This window comes from Mustela erminea, chromosome 11, assembly GCF_009829155.1.
Source record: "Mustela erminea isolate mMusErm1 chromosome 11, mMusErm1.Pri, whole genome shotgun sequence".
NCBI classification, from domain to species: domain Eukaryota; kingdom Metazoa; phylum Chordata; class Mammalia; order Carnivora; family Mustelidae; genus Mustela; species Mustela erminea.
In genome coordinates this window covers 61,818,374-61,838,562 of record NC_045624.1, presented here as the reverse complement: position 1 = coordinate 61,838,562, position 20,189 = coordinate 61,818,374, and the positions used below count along the sequence as shown (strand labels likewise).

General features: G+C 36.6%; 1 long non-coding RNA gene across 1 annotated transcript; it reads right to left on the bottom strand.

Annotated features, from left to right (window-relative positions):
• Nucleotides 1-1,219: 1,219 nt before the first annotated feature.
• On the bottom strand, nt 1,220-16,335 carry LOC116568845. The gene is made up of 3 exons (XR_004276762.1): nt 16,157-16,335; nt 10,081-10,166; nt 1,220-1,390 (listed from the first exon to the last, which is right to left on the bottom strand). It is a non-coding gene; the product is annotated as an uncharacterized LOC116568845 (long non-coding RNA).
• Nucleotides 16,336-20,189: the final 3,854 nt, after the last annotated feature.

Below are 20,189 nucleotides of genomic sequence, written 5' to 3'. Positions count from 1 at the left end.
CATACATAATAACAACTTAATGAATTCCTAATAGCTTTCAGAGTTATAAACATTAATAATTTTTTTAAATTTTTTTAAAGATTTTTACTTATTTATTTGACAGACAGAGATCAAAGCAGGCAGAGAAGCAGGCAGAGAGAGAAGAAGAAGCAGGCTCCCCGCTGAGCAGAGAGCCCAATGCAGGACTCAATTCCAGTACCCTGGGATCATGACCTGAGCCGAAGGCAGAGGCTTTAACCCACTGAGCCACCCATGTGCCCCATTAATAATTTGTCTCTAAACAGTATTATATAAATATAAAAAGAACATAAAATAAACTTAGAGAATGGGAATTACCTTTTTAACTCTATAATTAACTTTTTAAACTCCTGCCTATAGATAAAATCACATGTAAACTATCCTAACCATAGGTGATTTATTTAATATGTATTTAAATATAAATTAATGTCTAGTATTGCTCATAATTATAGATCTTCATTTTATTGTTAGTTACAGTTTTGTGATACATATTTTTTGCATATTGTTTATAGCATCTTTTTTCTAGATTATTGTTGGGATAGTACTATTAAATTCTCTTTGAATCTATATTCTGCCATGTTGAATCATAAAAAAGGAAAGAAAAAGAAATGTATTTCGATAATGTATAGGACTCTAGAACAAATTCAATTAAAAATAGGTTAAATAATGTGGTTAGTCTGCATGAAGCAGTAAACATGAGGACATCAATTTCAACAGCAATCTGCATTCAGTATTTCGGCACAAATGTTTTAACATATAATTTTAAAGTGTGACTTTATACAGAAGTTATGGGTTGAACTTTGTATCCATAAAAAGTTATGTTGAAATCCCAACCCTCCATACCTCCAAATGTAAGCTTATTTAGAAATAAAGTCTATACGAGGTAAATAAGTTTAAATAAGGGCATTACGCTCAGCTTCAATCTGATATGACTGGTGCCCTTGTAAAAAGGGGAAATTTGCGGGCGCCTGGGTGGCTCAGTGGGTTAAAGCCTCTGCCTTAGGCTCAGGTCATGATCCCAGGGTCCTGGGTTTGAGCCCTGCATCAGGCTCTCTGCTCTGTGGGGAGCCAGCTTCCTCCTCTCTCTGCCTGCCTGTCTGCTTACTTGTGATTTCTCTCTGTTAAATAAATAAAATCTTTAAAAAAAAAAAGGGGGGGGGATTTGGACACAAAGACACAAATAAAGGAAAGAGGAGGCAAAGATACACAGGAATAATGTCACACGAAGACCAACGATTGGAATGATGAATCTACTTCAATGCAGGACAGCATAGGCTACAAGAAGAAAGGCAGGGGAAGCTCCATTCCTCATACCTTCAGAGAAAGCATTGGCCTTGCAGACACCTTGACTTCAGACTTCTGGCCTCTGGAGCTGGAAGACAAGAAACTGCGTGTTGCTTTAGGCCATCCAGCAAGCCATCCAGCTTTGCTATATAGCACTCCTAGGGAGACATGATATTTTACTAAAGGCAAAATGGTGCTTTTTCTGGTGTTTCATTAGCTGTCTTCCATAATCTTAATTTGAGTTCTTTCAAACTGAAACTGGTCTATAAGGATATCACATGCCTTAGAAATAATCCTGAATAGGAATGTGTGACAGCACAGGCATAAGTCAGAGTAGTTCATCAGTAGATATAATTGCATTCTCATACAGTCTATAAAATGTGTATTTTATTTATGCTGGAAAAATGGATTAGAGTTTTCTATGAAAAAAGCTAGTGTAAATTTTGGGTTCTCTCTTTTTAAACTCAAATAATTTGTTTTATCTAAGACTGTTCTTAGCGAGAGGGAAAAAATGTGTTCTTATCCACCTTTATTTGAATATTAAGTAGAAACATCTTAATGCTAATATTGGGTCAAGAATAACAATACTTAGGTAAAAGATATATACTAAACCACATCCTACATATAATCTGAACCACAGAAATGAATGCATTATTATAGTATGTATTAATTATAACCTTTCAGCAGGAGCCAAATGCAAAATAAAAAAAATTTAAAAAGGACAACTGAAATTTTTTACAACTAAAATTTCTACTATAAAACATTCCACTATAATTGAGAAACATTTTGTATCATCTTTTTTTGATGCTGAAAAAGTAAATTCATTCTTCAAGCCACAATGCCTTTGTTCCTCTTATAAAGAATATAACCTACTTCTATAATAATTGTGAGAGCGATGAATATGTTTATTTCTTTCTCTCCAACTCAAAATTACCTCTTTCTTCTTGGATTTCCTTCTTCTTCAGGTTCAAAATTACAGATTTTTCTGTTTTTCCTGTGCACTAACTCAGTTTTTAACTCCTCAGATATTTTAGTCTTTAATGAAAAAACCTAATGTTTACAAAAAAATTATGTCTATCATGCAATGTTAAAGCAGTTGTGGCGACAAAGACACTGGCTGACCACTCCCAAGGGAGGGAGGAAGTACATGATCCGGATGGAGGACAAGAGAAAACAAACCAAGAAGAATGACAAACTCAGGCAAACAGAAAGAGTTTACCATCAATGATCAGAAGTGGATTTGAGGGGCGCCTGGGTGGCTCAGTGGGTTGAGCCTCTCCCTTCGGCTAGAGTTGTGATCCCAGGGTCCTGGGATCGAGTCCCAAATCCCTTCATTGGGCTCTCTGCTCAGCGGGGGGCCTGATAACCCCCCGCTTTTGCCTGCCTGCCTCTCTGCCTACTTGTGATCTCTGTCTGTCAAATAAATAAATAAAATCTTAAAAAAAAAAAAAAAAAAAGAAGTGGATTTGATCCAGGCAAGCTGGACACAAAGGGAAGCATTGCACAGGATGTGGGTTAAGTGTACGGACTACGGAGTCACACCACATTCATTGACTATATCTCTTAGTGGACATGTGAGCTACAGATGTAGTTTCCTTATCAACTAAAAAGAAGTAACACCATCTATCTCATTAGTTTATTGTAGGGATAGAGTGAGATGACCTTTTCAAAGCTCTTACACAGCGTTTGTGTGGCACATTCTAAATATCTGATAATGGCCACTAGCCCTGTTAAGGCAAGTAAGAAGTGACCCATTAGGGGCACCTGGGTGGTTCAGTCGGTTAAACGTCTGCTTTCTGCTTAGGTAAGGATCCCAGGGTCCTGGGATTGAGTACTGCATTGGACTCCCTGCCCTACAGGGGGTCGGCTTCTCCTTCTCCCTCTGCCTGCTGTTTTCCCTGATTGTGCTGTCAAACAAATAAAATCTTTAAAAAAAAAACAAAAACAAAGAAACTGATCCATTAAGTATCAAAACTGGCCCAAGAATTATTTTCTGCATCCTTTCTTTTAATCTAGCTGACTATAATATTTTGTGTGTCTATTGGAATAAAGTATCTATCATTTCCATATCAACATTGATTATATGTTCATCTAGACCTAAGGCCTTAAGATATCAAAACCTTGATAATTGAAATTTATATCTCCAGGCCTGGCGTTCCTTCTGGAATGTATATTCAATTTCCAACCCAGTGTATTTACTTTGGTTTCTATAGATGTTTAAGTGGTCCCTATGATCCTGATCTCCCGGCTTTCATGCTCTTGCAGAGTCCCCTCCCCTTGAATATGAGTAGGATCTGTGACTTGAATATGACAAAGATACTAGGATATCACTGTTGTAATCATGTTACATTATATAAGTCTCCATCCTCCTAGCTGACTTGCTCTAGAGTCTTGCTTTCCCTGCTGATTCTAAAAAAGCAAGATTCCATAAATCCTAAGGCTGTGAGGAAAGGAAGTTCGCCAACAACCTGAATGAGCCTGGAAGCAGAGCCTCCTCCAGGATCATGTCATGATGAGAAACCCAGCTGGCTGATATGTTGTTTGCAGGCTTGGAGAGAACCCAGCTAAACCATGTCCAGACTCCGACCCCACAAAAACTGTGAAATAATATATTTGTATTGTTTTAAGTCACTAAATTTGTGATGATTTTTTTAATGCAGCATAGAAAATAAATACAGGGATTTAACAAGCACCTTCTCACAAATTAAGCCTGTCCAAAATAGAGCATCCATCCCCCTAACATTCAAATCTGCCTCCCTTTTAGTGTTTCCTATTGAAGTTAATGGTCCCACCATTCACCCAGCTGATTAGTTAAAACATCTTGGAACTATTCTTGATGCCTTTGTGCCTCTCAAATGGAAAAATCCTATCAGCTATGTCCAGAAAAGTTACACTTTTTATAATCACTTGGTTCTAATCATTTGCCTGGGCTACTGCGATAGCTTCTTTTCTTCAATTCTTGACCCTCTAGAGTCTATTTCCACACAACATCCTTTAACGGGTAAATCATTCCTCAATTCCCTGCTCTCAAGTGTTCCAAACATTCCCATGAGACTTGGAAGAAAATCCCAATCTTTTATATGAGTTGGGGCCCAAATGATTTGGCCCATGAGTAACTTTTTTTAAAAATCATATCCTACTCTTCCTCCCTTATTAATTTTTCTGCAACCATACCGATCTTCTGGCCAGTTATTGAACACTCCAAGCAAATTCTCTACTACAGTTCTTCAATTTGGTCTGCCTTAAATAATTTTCCCTTAAATACTCTCACAACTGGGATTACTTCTTTCCCAAACTTCTACTCACATATTATGTCTTCATACAGGCCTTTTATGAATGACTCATCTAAGAGAGAAAAACTGCATGACTCCCATTTCACTTGCCTTATGTTTTATTTTTTATAGTACTATATAGTACTATCATTATTATTGGGGCACCTGGGTGGCTCAGTGGGTTAAAGCCTCCGCCTTCAGCTCAGGTCATGATCCCAGGGTCCTGGGATTGAGCCCCGCGTTGGGCTCTCTGTTCAGCAGGAAGCCTGCTTCCCTTCCTCTCTCTACCTGCCTCTGTGCCTACTTGTGATCTCTGTCAAATAAATAAAAATCTTTAAAAATTAAAAAAAAAAACCTATCATTATTATTGAGATAAGGAAAATTAAGGGACCCCAGGAAAGACTGCTTTTTTACTGCCTATATTCTTGCTAGGACCAGTACTCCTGCCTTACATGTGTCTCACAGCAGAAATAACATTTTATGTCCTCCTTGTAAGGATCAAGGTGTTAGTAATTTCTTCGGAGACTTCCAGCACAATAGAAAACATCTAAGGAAGGACCAAGTGAAGCCATGCTGTATGTATTCCAGACCACTGCATTAGATATCTCAACACCAACACCCTGTGGCTGTAAGAAATAAGTGACTTTACAGAGGACACCTGGACCCTTGTTTTTGTTCTGACCAGTTCTTACATGCATGAGAGGACATGTACACCAAAACAGAATCCTCAATGAAAACCCCTGGACCCCCAAGAAGAGATAAAACTCTCTCTCCTTTCTTTTCTGCTCTGTCTGTATCTACATTATATGTTTTCAATAAAATCTGCTCTCACTTCTTCTCATCTTGCATTTGATTTCTATCATTCATGAAGCCAAGGATCCTCTTGGCTGGTCTTGTGGAACACCCTCTTTGAGTCCTCAGATCAGGCCTGCCTACATCATTATCATCTGTTTATCCATTTATATTCTATCTTCTCAGTAGAATATAAGTTACATAATGCTAGTAATGCCTGGTTTTGTTCATTTCCATAATCTGGAACACTACATGGTAAAAAGTAAGTAATTGACCAATTTTGCATAAAATTGCTGTTGAAATCATTTTGGAATCCTTCCAGGAAAAAATATTCTGCCATAGTGCTTTAAGAAGTCCAAAATATCTCATAGAAAAGTGCAAGAGTACATTTCAAACTTTCACTGGAAATTTAATGCTAACTAACCACAAAACTAAATTCTGTCTTTGTCTTTTTGTATTGCTTTAAGAAATTATTTAAGTGAATTATCCTCATGAAGTCATGAGTAACCCTACTATAGCTCTTGATTTCTCTCTCAGCAATATCTCCACAATCATTTTTTACTAACCAAGCTACATCTCAACAATCATTTTTTTACTCTACAATGTATATTTAATGCAAATAAATAGAAAACAGTGCAGCAGAAAAGTAAATAGCTTGTTCTCCAAGAATGCTAATAGTGAGTATAAAAGTCAGGTTTGTAGTGTTATCCGACAGAGGCCAGAGACTGTGTCTATAGGAGATCTGCTTGTGGTGACACTATCCATCATACTGTCACTGTTTGACAGTCACAGACAAGAAGAAATACCTAGAAATTACAAATGAATTTTCTCACTAACAATTTATAGCAATTTGCAGAACATTGTAATTGGCACATTTTCTTCACATATGTTCCATATGTTACAATAAAAAAAGGAAGAAGCTTTTTGTAGGTTATTTTATTCAAGAAGATTATTTGCCAACAGAGTAGTGTAATGTGTTAATGAATTTAGTCAAATTCTCCCCTCTCTTGTCTGATACAGTGCCTTTCTGCTTGAGGAATGGGTAGCTTAGATGATTGATAACAGAATCCACAACCTTTCACCTGCAAGTCACCAGTTTGAACCCAACCTAGTCCAGCAATGAGAGACATTTGTTTCTGCAGACAGCTCAGAGGCTTGCATGAAATGAATGGGAAGTCTCTATTTGCTTCCTGGACCTGAAATGATAGTTACTTGAATTAGAAATATATTACGCTGTGAGTAAAGACCTACATTATCATTATAGTAATATTCTTTTTCAAGGCCCTGAAGTTAATAGATGATACTGGCTGGTATTCAGTTTCAGACTAGAATTTTACTGAGGCAAATTTACCTTCAGTATTTTCAATGTTCTCAATACTAAATAAGTCCTATTTTAGATTTTTAATAATTAAAACTTACAGGTGATACAGTAAGAAAGAGCAGAACTGGCTACCCCAAAATATGTCTCTTTGGCATAAGGATTATTCAAAGCTAATTATTATTTTTTTAAACCACAAAGGAAAAGCTCTGTAAGCCTAGAAGTTACCCTTTTGTAAGAGACATTTTTACATTTATAAGGGAAGTCTCCTGTGTTAGGGTTTCTGCCTCTCTGTACCAGGAAGAGAAGGAAGACTCTAAATCCCTAGAAACTCTTATCAATGGAGAAGACAACAGCCAAATCTGCATAACATAATGCTTGTTTATTGTACTTTGCCTGGTAACCTCCCATAACTGACTCTCCCTTCCTCCCAACATTCCCCCCCCCCTTTTTTTTTTGGTCTTTAGCTGAAGATATTATTTAAAGTAGTGGCTTGGGTCATTTTAGAAAGCTACTTAGTTCTCCTGAGTCTCTCCCATATATACAAGAGGTATACATGCTATTAAAATAGTTTTTCTCCTGTTATTCTATCAGTTATTACAGGGGGTGGGAGTTGGGGATGTCTCAGCCAAGAACCTACAAGGGTAAGGTAAATTTATTTTTTCCTCCCTTATAGAGACAAACCAACTATGTGTATAATAATTAAGATTTTGCCTCAAATTTATATTCAGTTCTCAGAAGTTAGGGTGTCACCTTTTGTAGAGCTTAAATAGCTTTTATAATATGTTTTAAAAAGATTTATTTATTTATTTTAGAAAGGGACTGCAGGAAGAGGGGCAGAGGGAGAAGGAGAGAGAGAACCCTCAAGCAGACTCCCTGTTGAGCTTGGAGCCTGACTTGTGGCTCCATCCCGGGGACCCTGAGATCATGACCTGAGCCAAAATCCAAAGTCAGCTGCTTAACAGACTGAGCCATCCAGATACCCCAAGGTGTTCTAATATTTTAAATTCATTCATTAATTAAGTAATTGAAAAGTAAATTCATAAAAGGATGTTTTCTGAAGACATTTCAAAATAAGCGGAACAATATCTTTCTCTATTAGACTAACATGTGATCCAATGGGTGACTTAGATGGAAGTAAGTAAGTCAGGTTAATTGGGACCTTTTCCTTTTACCTTATTTTTAAAAAGATTTTACTTATTTGACAGAGAGAGATACAGTGAGAGAGGGAACGCAAGCAGGGGGAGTAGGAGAGCTAGAAGCAGGCTTCCCACAGAGAAGGGAGCTAGATGTGCAGCTTGATCCCAGGACTCTGGGATCATGACCTAAGCCAAAGGCAGACGCTTAACGACTGAGCCACCTAGGCACCCTGGAACCTTTTTCCTAGAAGCTTTCAAAATATATGTAATGGAAAAAAAGTTATTTTCACGATAACTTTTTAAAATATATGTTATTTGTAGGAGCCTCCATAGAGTCTCTATGCTCACTCTAGTGGTTAGGGTTGTCATTAGAACTATTTAAAAATATTCCATCTGTCCTTCCTGGCACACAGTAGGGTATTACACTTCCTTGGACCTACCAAAACATGTGTGGACATATGACTTGCTTTTTCTAATAACATATGAGTGGAGATAATATGTGTCACCTTTCTTGCTGTTGCCATGATCATGGAAACATAAATCCACCTCATACCATATTTTGTTTCTAAGAACACAAAGGCAGAGAAGCCCAAAGCCTGAAAATATAAAAGTGTTAGAAATAGTCTGGGCAAAGCAAAAAATGGGAGAATCAGAGGGAGATCTATGCATAGAGAATTATATAAATTATTGCAGAGAGAAAAACAAATAAAGAGATCTTCATTGTCTGGCAAGTGAGAAAAGAAGACATGAAAATTGATTCCTCTGGAGATTTTTAGAGAGGTAAAAATATTATGTGGTTTAATATAGTATATGACCTGTGCCCCCTTAAAGCCTTCTCTTTTGTAGGGGCCAAGTGTACCCACCCCAAGAAGGGCCACTTTGGCATAAACATTATTATGACTCAAAAGCAATCCAAAGCCAGCGTTTTCAGAAAAAGCTCAACTGCCTGCTTTATCAGGGAAAGAGCTGTTAACAGAGATGCCTCTTAGTACCTGAGAAACTTACCTGTGTAACAGATCTTCTTTGTTTTTCAAACATCTCCTTTCACTTTGCTGTTAATGGTCTTTCACCTGTTCCATCTTCAGGCCCCTATCCTTCTCCTTCGCTCATATATACATCATGTTGCCTGTCTTTGGAATTTCCATTTCTTTGTGGATTCCCCCATAGAGATGCTATTAAATTTGATTTTCTCCTGCTAATCTGTCTCATGTCAATTTGATTCTAAGTCCAGGTAGGACCTTGAAAACTAGAGGAAATTCTTCCTCCCCAGCACCTCTAACGGGTCTTTAGTAAAATCTGTTTTTCTCACTACTCTGTGAGTGTATTCACTTTCAGGGACTGGAAAAAAAATTTTTTTCAAGGATCCCACTAGAAGAAACCAAAAGCTACCAATGAGAGGCAACCAACATAATTTCTTTCCTAGAAGATAAGCCAAAGTTATATTTATGTGGCTAGAAAATCTACAGGCTTTGTTGTGATTGATATTTAGGTATTGATTCAACCAATGACTGTGAGTATGTGTATTACAACTACAGGAGCAGGAAAAAGGTGTGTGATGGGAGAGGAGGAGCCAAAGAGAAAAAATGAAACCTCAACTAAAGAGGAATTCAATAGATATCTGCCATTGAAAATCAGAAATATCACTATGTACTTATTTAGAAACATGGACTAAAGCACTAGAAAAAAGCAATGAAATGACTTAAAGTGTTTGTCTCTGGGTAAAGGGATTTGGGAGTAAAGAGCATGGAGAAGTGTACAGAAGAATCAGTCCTTCAAAAAAAGATACAACTATTATTTAACAAAAGTTAAATTGTATAAATAAAATTAAAGAAACAAAAGCTTACACTTTCTCATTTTTAATCATCTAACTTTGTTCTGATGTCTTTATTTTAATGTTTAATATTATTATAATTATCAAAGAAAAATAAGTGCTCATTTTTTAAACCTTAGAAATTACAGAAAATTATCATTCTAACTTGGCTACACTTCCCTAGCCAGTGTCTAGAGTTGTTCCTCACACAGGAAATGATGATCTCAAATGAATTTAAGAACCACTTACCTAAAGATCATGTTCTGCTCGAACCCTGAGACTTTCTTCCACCTCAGTCTCCACAGGACACAAAGTGCCAGCTAAATAACTAATTATAAATGGAAAATTTCCAATTGACAAATGTAAGAAGAGTCGATGCAGATTATCAGACCACGGAGCAAGGCATGTTATTCCGAAAAGACTTGAAATGATCAAGAAAACCATTACCTGTGATGATTTACACAACTGTATTCTTGTGACAAGCAAGAATGGGCCATTAATCTACTCCATTGAAGGCTTTTTGATCAACCAACCTAGTAAAGAAAATAATCACAAAAGGAAATGGAAAGTGGTAGACTTACTTTCTTCTTTTTTCCCCCTTGCTCCATTTCTCCCTCCCTCTCTCCCTCTCTCTCCCCCTCCCTCCCTTCTTCCCACCTCACCCCACCCCCTCATCCTTTCTTCCTTCCTTTTCTGCAAGGAGCAAGTGAAGGAAAAGTAACTCATAGTAAGTTAAAAGGGTTTCTCCTCAGGAAGCAGAGTTGTTTCAGGTTCAGGATTCAGCACAGAATCAATCTTAGCTGAAGAGCAGGGGGAGGGAAACAGGATTTACCAGGCACTTTTTCCCATGTCTGTGACCTCCAGGGCTTACCATTCTTGTTGATGTTGTTTTTTGACTTGTAGTTTTCTAATGTTTCCCACTAAATCGATTATTGCCTTTAGAAGTAATTTCATGGCTTTTAGAGTACTATAGCTTTATCTTTCTAACCTTCATGCTGCTGTGAAAGATTGGTCTCATTTCTTGTTAATTCTGATTCTTCTTTGAGGTTATGCTTTCCTTCTCCAAGGGAATCATCAGGTATCGTTTTATTAGTCTTACACATCATGCCACCTCTGGGGAATTTGTACAGCTAATTCATCTTTCCTGACAATTGCCTAAATAAATGGTAGCCAGAGCGCTTGTTTTATTTCTGTGAACTTTTTTTATTGCTCGCCACCTTTCACAGCAGTGAGCAAGCAGTCATAAAGACCAAATAGACAAGGATTTTCTTTTTCCAATATTATATTTAATGGTCAGTTTTAAATCATTTTAGTTGCAAAACTTTTTAAAGAATAGTTTAACCCTACATTTTTTTTATCTGACATATTCATTTCTTCTTGTATTTGGCAACAAAGGGTAATGGAAGAAACAACTCACTAGTATTAGAGTCTACATTCTGGTCCCAGCCCTATACATGACTTCACACAATTTACTTAAGTCCTCCAAGCCTCAGTTTTATAATCTATAAAATATAAGAACCGACCTCTGAAGTCGGCCTAAGTTTTAAGATTGTGTTTCCAGTAAGAAAAGATATCGCCCAATTGTCAAATGTTTAAATACCAACAAGTTCACCCAAGAGTAGATTTTACCTTCCATTTATTAAAATAATGTCTAGATGTCTCGGGGTTTTTGTTTTTTTTTTTAATTTTATTTATTTATTTGACAGACAGAGATCACAAGTAGGCAGAGAGGCAGGCAAAGAGAGGAGGAAGCAAGCTCCCTGCTGAGCAGAGAGCCTGAGAGCCCGATGCAATCTCAGGACCCTGAGATCATGACCTGAGCCCAAGGCAGGCTTATTAACCCACTGAGCCACCCAGGCGCCCCTAAATGTCTCAGTTTTTTCAAAGATCTTATTATGAAATACTCTTCTGCAGATACATAATTAACAGTAGACTAACAGAACCAGAATCACAAAGGTAACAAACTTTGGAATAAGGTCTCCAAGTAAGTTAGTAAGTAGATATTTTTTCATTCTTCCTACAAAATTCAGCCTCCAGAGCCTAAAATATTTATTATTTGGCTCTTATCAAAAAAAGTTTTCCAGCTCCTACAATAAATAAACAAATGAGAGAGAAAGGACTAAGGGGGAGAAGAGTACATCACCCCAAAATATGCCACACTGGCACATGGATTGCTTTGAAACAAAGGCAACTAGGACCCAGCAGACTCAGGAAAGTTGATTTTGTTGTTGTTGTTGTTTTTAACCTCCCCTCTAACTGCCTAAGAGAATTTTTATAGAGGCCCCATACCAGGAAGAGCTATTAACCCCAGAGATGACTTTTAATATCAGGAAGACTTATCTGCGTGGCAAGACAAACTTTTGTTTACCACACATTTGCATTTCTCATTTTCCTATGAATTGTCTTCCAGGCCTTTGAAGCCCCACCCCCCCACCCCCTTCTCCTTAGCTCAGGATAATACATAAACTTCAATTAGCCTGAGGATCCAGGAGCCTCTCATGTCTTTGGTGCTTTTATACTATATGAAATTAAATTTGTTTTTCTTTTGTAAATCTGTCTTATGTCAATTTAATTATTAGAGTAGTCAAAGAACCTAGGGAGGATGATAAAAGTTTTCTACCACTGCAGGATAAACCTTCCTTACAGAAGAATTCCAAAGATTAAATATAGAAGTGTGAGAAATAGAAAATCAGCATTAGAACACAACAGTGATAATTACAGCAAACAAGATTCACTGACAGATGGCAAAATTTTAAGGTAAAACAGGATAATTGCATGGTATCAAAATACCCTCCCCATACATATTGTTATAGTCATTTTAACCCAGACACAAAATTTGATATTCCTCCCTCCAGAGAATTGAGTTCAATTCTCCTACTTTTTTGTATGGGCTGGATTTAATGACTCAGTTGGAACATAGGAAAATAATATATAAGAAAAGAAAACTGTGACTTCACAGTGGAGAAAGCTGGTAGATACAATCTCAAACAAGTAATAAGATTGAGTTTACATTGTGCATATTGGTATCATGTACCTTTGGTTGGATGCAATGAGAAGGGCATTTCATTTGTGTGGTATTCTTCCCCAAGACACAGAATCTCAGTGTAATCATGAGAAAACGTCAGATGTGCTCAAATTGGGGAATGTGCTACAAAATATCTTACTAGTAATCCTCAAAACTTTCAAGGTCTTAAAAAATAATATCAGAAAATGCCATAGCTGGTGGAAACTAAGAAATGTGCCTCTTTTGAATGACCTTAAATTATTGGGACCATTCAAACATGTTTTCTGCAAGGGACTCAGAGTGTATATCAGACATTCATGGACGTCTTACTGCTTATGACCGTGGAACAGTTTATTTAACAGCTGAAGTGTACAGACATGGAACTGTATCTTTATCATAGTACAGGATTATAAAGGTATCAGATTATAATGTGAGTCTGAGTTGAACACAGCATGCTAAAGCTAATGTATATTAATATATAAAGCAACATAAATATGACTATTTCTTTTTATTATTTTTATTTTTTTTTAAGATTTTATTTATTTATTTGACAGAGACACAGCAAGAGAGGGAACACAAGCAGGGAGAGTAGGAGAGGGAGAAGCGGCTCCCCACTGAACAGGGAGCCCAATGTGGGGCTCAATCCCAGGACCCTGGGACCATGACCTGAGCTGAAGGCAGACGCCCAATGACTGAGCCACCTAGTTGCCCCAGGACTATTCCTTTTTAAACAGGAGATAAATTGTGAGTATTAAATGAGTAAAAAAGAAACACTGAACTGAGTTCCACCATGAAAGAGATAGCTATAAGGATTGGAACTTTGTTGTTTTGCTTTGCTTTTTTAATTTTTTTTTTTTAAAGTAATCTTTCCATCTAACATGGGGCTCAAACTTACAACCCCCAAGATCAATAGTCTCCTGTTCTATTGACTGAGTCAGCCAGGCACACCTGGAAGTTTGTTTCTAATTTTGCTGGTTTTTTTAAATATATATAGATCTATTATAAGGAAATAAAAGACAAAGTGTGGATAAAATGTTTTATAATAATCTACTCATACGACAATTCTTGACAAAGTGATGATGTGTCTCAATGCTAAAAATACTATGGAGTTAAAAAATAAACTCTTGAAATATACAAGTGTTTCATTACAATTGCATATACTAGTAAAATAATTTTTCCCAACAGCAGAATATGAGGTGGTATCTCTCTCCTTTCTGTTCTGCCTTAAAGAGAAAGTAGCCCGAACGTTACCAAAACATATTATTCAATTTTTTGTTAATCATTTCTTATTGAATTTGAATCATATGAAAACAAAGGATGTCTTATGCCCTGGACAAAGTTTTTAACTGTGAATTGTGCATTCACACTGTAACAGATGAAAGAAGTATCTGGTTACTAGGGCAAATTATGTTTCTTTTAGGAAATTTACCCTAAAGCCCTTACTCAAAAGGCTATAATGACTACCTAACAACCTTCACCCCAGTATGCTCCCTTTGTTTACTGACTTACATGTTTGCTAATGAGTAACATTAACATTCAACAAGAACTTGGCACCAACCTAACTGGATCTCCATGGGTACTCATGATTTCAGTCAAGCTAATTCCTCCTCTAGCCATACTGGGACCTCCTTGACAAGAGGACACTTGAATACAAGATCCCTCCTTTTTATAAGGATATTTAAAAAGTGTTGGCAAAAATATGGGAAAAAGGGAACCACTGTGCATTCTTCGTGGGAATATAAGTTGGTACAGCCACTATGGAAAACATATAGGGGTTCCTCAAAAAATTAAAAATAGAATTACCATATGACAAGTCCATTTCTGGGCATTTATAAAAAAAAATATTAATTCAAAAACATAAAGCATCCACATGTTCACTGCAGCATTATTTACAATAGCCAAGATACATAAACAACTTAAGTGTCCATTGACAAATGATGGATAAAGAAAATGTGATATATTTATACAAGGTAATATTATTCATCCATAAAAATGAATGGAATCTTTCCATGTACAACAACATGGATGGACCTTGACAGTAATATGCTAAGTGAAATAATTCAGAAAGAGACAAATACCATATGATCTCACTTACATGTGGAATCTAAAAGAAAGAAAGAAAGAAAAGCTCATAAATACAGAAATAGATTAGTGGTTTGGTTGCCAAGCTGGTGGGTCAGAGATGGATGAAATAGGTAAAAGGAGTCAAAAGGTACAAAATTCCAGTTATAAAATAAATAAGTTATGGGGATATAATGTATAACATGGTGACTATAGATAATAATACTTATTGCGTATTTCAAAGTTACTAAGAGTAAATCTTAAAAAGTTCTTACTCCAAGAAAAATAAATTCATTAGCAACATATGGCAACAGATGTTAACTAAACTTATTGTGGTTATCATTTTGCAATCTGTACAAATATTGAATCTCTATGTTGTACACCTGAAAGGAACATAATACTGCATGTCAATTATACCTCAATTTTGAAAAGTTTAAAAAAACGTTAAGTAGGGGCACCTGGGTAGCTCAGTTGGTTAATTGTCTGACTTGATTTTGGCTCTGGTCATAATCTTGGGGTCATGGTATTGAACCCTGCACCAGGCTCCATGCTCAGGATGCAGCCTGCTTATCCTTCTCCCTCTGCTACCCTGCTGCTTGCTCTCTCTCACTCTTTCTCAGAGAAATAAAATCTTTAAAAAATTAAACATGAGAATATTGTGTAATTTGCCATTTTAAAATATATAAGGTTCACAAACATTTATTCTTCAACTAGAAGTTAAGTATATTACCTACTATGATTTCATCAATTTATAGACTAATGCAAATTTACCACCAAGTATTTTAAAATTCTAGTTCAGACCAATAAGGAAGCAAATTTTGATGGCACAATAACACCTTATTTGATTTTTTTGTTATTGTTGCCTCTTAATAAATAATCTTTTAATTTAAAAAAAATCACAATCCCCCTCAAAAATTGCTAGGAAAGGACAGGGATGTGAATCTCATTGTTGACAAAATAACAGAACAGATTAGGGACTGCGAAGAGTAGCCTAGGTCAAACAGAATGCAGGAAAATGTGGAGAAAGGATGCCCCCAGCTGTGTGTCCTTGACACTGCTGATAGAATATACGTCTCCAAATAAGTGTCTCATTTTGGATAAAAAAAAAAAAAAATTATTTCTTTACAATAAGGGAAAAAGAATAAGTAAGCAGGGAAGCAGTGAGAGCCTTCAAATACTTCATTTGGTAGAAGGCAAGGGTGAGTGGGGGAAAAAACTGATAACATTATTTTTGAACCCTGCTTCTTTTCCTAAATGTGCGTGACTTAGGTATTCGTTTGTGATAATTCACTGATCTGTATATTTGTTAGGTACCTTTTCCTAATGATATACCTCCATAAAAATAATTGATAAGGGGACTTCAACTTCTATTTATTGACTTCTGCAACCCAAAGAGAGAGAATGAACTTTCTATTCTAGTTACTATAGCTACATAACAAATTACTCCAAACTACTTACTATCTTCAGAGATGTGTACATCAAAAATTCAGACAAAGCATAGCAGAGATGACTGTGTGCGGCTCCACAGTGTTCAGGTCTTCAGTGAGGAGTCTCCAAATCTGGGGCAGGAATAACCTGAAGACATGTTCACTCACATTTCTGGCAGTTGATGCTGGTTCACAACAAATTAGAGGATATCCGAATGGTCATAAGAGCTCCACCTGTCAGAGCAACGGAAGACGAAAAAAGAACAAGGAATATGAAAGATACCTATGAAGAAAAATTTAAAGTTTTACTGTGGATATCAATCAATAGAAAAATACATACTACATTTCTGAGTTTAAAAAAATAGTGAAGAATATGGGGGCGCCTGGGTGGCTCAGTGGGTTAAGCCGCTGCCTTCTGCTCAGGTCATGATCTCAGCGTCCTGGGATCAAGCCCCACATCTGGCTCTCTGCTCAGCAGGGGGCCTGCTTCCCCCCCCCCACCCCGCCGCCTGCCTCTCTGCTTACTTGTGATCTCTGTCTGTCAAATAAATAAAGTCTTTAAAAAATAGTGAAGAATATGAAGATTTTAATTGTCCCTATATTAATTTGTAATCTTAAGGTGATGTCAATAAAATAAAAACAGGACTTTTTTTTTTCTGGTAAAGCAAGCTGATTCAAAGGCAAATTGCATTAGCTGTTCCACAAGTTTTGACTGGACTCAAATCACATTTGCCACTTTCACAACTGTCCCAAGCCCCCACCACCTGTCATTTTGGCTACCGAAATAGCCTACCTTGACTGCTTTCCATTCTGGCCCTCCTCTCCCTCATTCTCCTACCCCTCACCCATTAACCAAGTCTCTAGAACAGTGTTCCTTTGATAATATCAGTCAAATCCCAACTTTCATTCACCTGTTCCAAAGGCTTTCTCATGCACTCAAAATGTGATCCAAAATTCTTAACATGGTCTGCAAGGCATTCTAGTACCTGGATCTTTCTCTGACCACATTTCCTACCAGCGCCCTACTTATTAACTCCTCCATTTTTTCGGCTTTTCCACTTTTCTCCAGTCACATTCCACAAACAAGCTTTTCAAGCTCCAGCCTATCAGCCTTTACACTCTGTGTTCTATCTGCCAGCCATACTCTGTGGAATCACCTTCACTCCTCCTCAGAGACACTGTCATTGAAACTCCTATAAAAACCTGGGTGTGTATACTGTTTTGGTTTCCTCCTATCATAGACTGATCTGTTTGGGGGCTGTTATTTTTCTCTACTAGGAGGTGCATTTCCACAAAAATAGAAACTCCTGACCACTTAAAATCTGGAAAATAAAATCTTAAAATCTGTTCAATAAATATTGAAATGAATAAGTAGAGTCAGAATCATGCTGAAAATTAGCATATCACAAGAACAATAATGTAACCCTAAGCCAGCATGACACAGGTAAAGAGCTCAATCAGTGAAACATACTCTAAGGACCAGAAGCTGATCAAATACAATGCCATTTAGTATAAAAAAGAAAAAAAATTTAAATGAGAAGAAAGGTTATTTTGTAATTATTGGCATTTCAATAAAATGAATATCCATTTGGAATAAGAAAATAAAATTAAGCACAAGTCTTACCTTATAACTTAAACTCCAGATGAATTAAGTATTATTAATTACTTAATATATTAATTTTATTTTTTATTAATTAAATTATTATATATAATATATAATTATATATAATATATTATATTTATATTATATATAATATATTAGATATATATCTATATATAGATATATAATATAATATATATTAAATTATTATTAATTAAATTATATATTGATTTTATTTTTAAATATTTATTAATATAAAAAGGACACCCAGAAATACTAAAAAAATTCTACCCATGGTAGAATTTAAAAAATCATCTGAAAAATGGGATGAGTTTTATAACTATGGCATAAAGCCCAGAAACCATTTTTAAATGTTGAAGACTTTGACTACAAAAAAAATTTTAAATATTTTAATTTAAAAAATCACTTTTAAAAAAGCAAAGGAAGGGGAAAAAATTGCAACTGGTATCACACACAAATTGCAAATTTTCTCAAAACAGGATCACTTCCTATAAATAAGGAAATGACAAAAAAAAAAGTAGAAAAATTAGCAAAATTGTGAATAGATATGATATTGATTTAAAGAATTCTTAAATAGGGACGCCAGGGTGGCTCAGTCCATTAAGCGTCTGCCTTCAGCTCAGGCTGTATCCCAAGGTCGGGGGACTAAGCACTGCATGGAGGCTAGCATCAAGCAGCCTCCCTCCACCCCTGCTTCTCCCTCAGCCCTCTACACCTGCCCCCCTCCTCCCCAGCTTGTATGCACGCTCTCTCTCTCTCTCTCAAATGAGTAAATAAAAATCTTTTTTAAAAAATGATTCTTAAATACATGAAAATACGCTCAATAGCATTCAAAGAATGCAATTCAGCTGACAATGACACTTTATTACTTACCTTTATCAATGGAAAGCATTTAAAAAAAAAAAAAAAAAGATGCCACACTGACTGAAAGGGCAGGTATAAGATATCAGACAAACTCATACACTGCTATTAGAAGCCTAAATTGTAATGGCTTCCATGAAGAATGTTTATCAGTTTTCTACTGCTGCTTAACAAATTGCCCTAAAACCCAGAGGTTTAGAACAACAATAAACATTTATTTTGTCTGACAACTTCTGTGGGAGCAGTTTAGACTGGGAAGTTCTGGCGCAGGGGCCCTTGTGAGACGGCAGCCAGGATGTTAGTCAGGGCTGCAGTCATTTCAAGGCTGGATTAGGTAGGGCTGGGTGATCTACTCCTACAGGGATTCGCACAGCTGGCTAGCAAGTTGGTGCTGGTTGTTGGTGGGAATCCTCAGATCCTCCATATGCAAGCCTCTCCCTGGGACACCTGAGGGTTCTCATGACATGGCAACTAGAGTCCCCTAGAGCCAGAGATTTAAAAAAAAAAAAAAGGTAGGGTGGTAACTGCTATGTCTTCTATGCCCCAGCCTCTGTAGTCACATATCATTTCCCTGATATCCTATTGGTCACATGAGTCAGCACTGTTCACTGTGGGAGGGGGCTACAGAGGAGCATCTATTTCTGAGAAAAAGATCACTGGGGATCATTTTGGAGATTGGCTGCCACAGGAAACAAGTTGAAAAATACTCTTCAAAATGCAAATTTCAAATCAATTCTGAAACCAAAGTCCCACTTCTAGTTATCCTTCAGATATGCACTCTGATGTACAAAAGGATATATTCATCTCAGCACGCTTTAGCAGTCACAGAAAAGTGAAATAACCTAAATGTTTATCAATAGGAATCTTAGTAAATAAATTATAATGCATCCATACAAGGTGATATACATGTATCTTAAAGGAATTGTAGGCCATGGATAGGATCCACAAAAAGGAAGGGGGGGAAATAAGTGGTGATTGGGATGACCAGAGAGGGAAATTTATTTTTCAATGAGTTCTCTTTTTTATCTTTAGTATTTTAAAACCAAGGACAAGAATTATCTACTTTGAAAAAGTCGGGAGGGGGGGAATACATAACTGTTACAATTTCTATAAAACTAATTCCCCAAACAAATGTGAGTTGGGCTCCGCCAAGCCTTCATGGATTTTTATTTTGTCTTTTTGTGATATATTAATCAATTTGCTACCACCATCATCTTTGTTTGGACTTTCAACCCAGTTCTTCTTTGGGATTTCAACTTGAGTGTACTGATTACCTGGCTTATATTGTATCCCCCAACACTCCTAAGCACAATATTAAACACAGAGAAAGTAGTCAATACATATCTGCTTAAATCAGGGTTTCACTAACATTTTAGGCCAGATAATTCTTTGTTAGAAGGGGCTGCGTTGTACACTGTAGGATGTTTTAGCAGCATCGCTGGCCTCCATCTACCAGATGCCAGCAGCACCCTCTAAATTATGACCAAAATGTCTCTGAACATTGCCAAATGGTCACTGAAAGGAAAGAATCATCCCCAGTTGAGAGCCATTTGGTTTAAATAATGACATATCCAATCTTGAG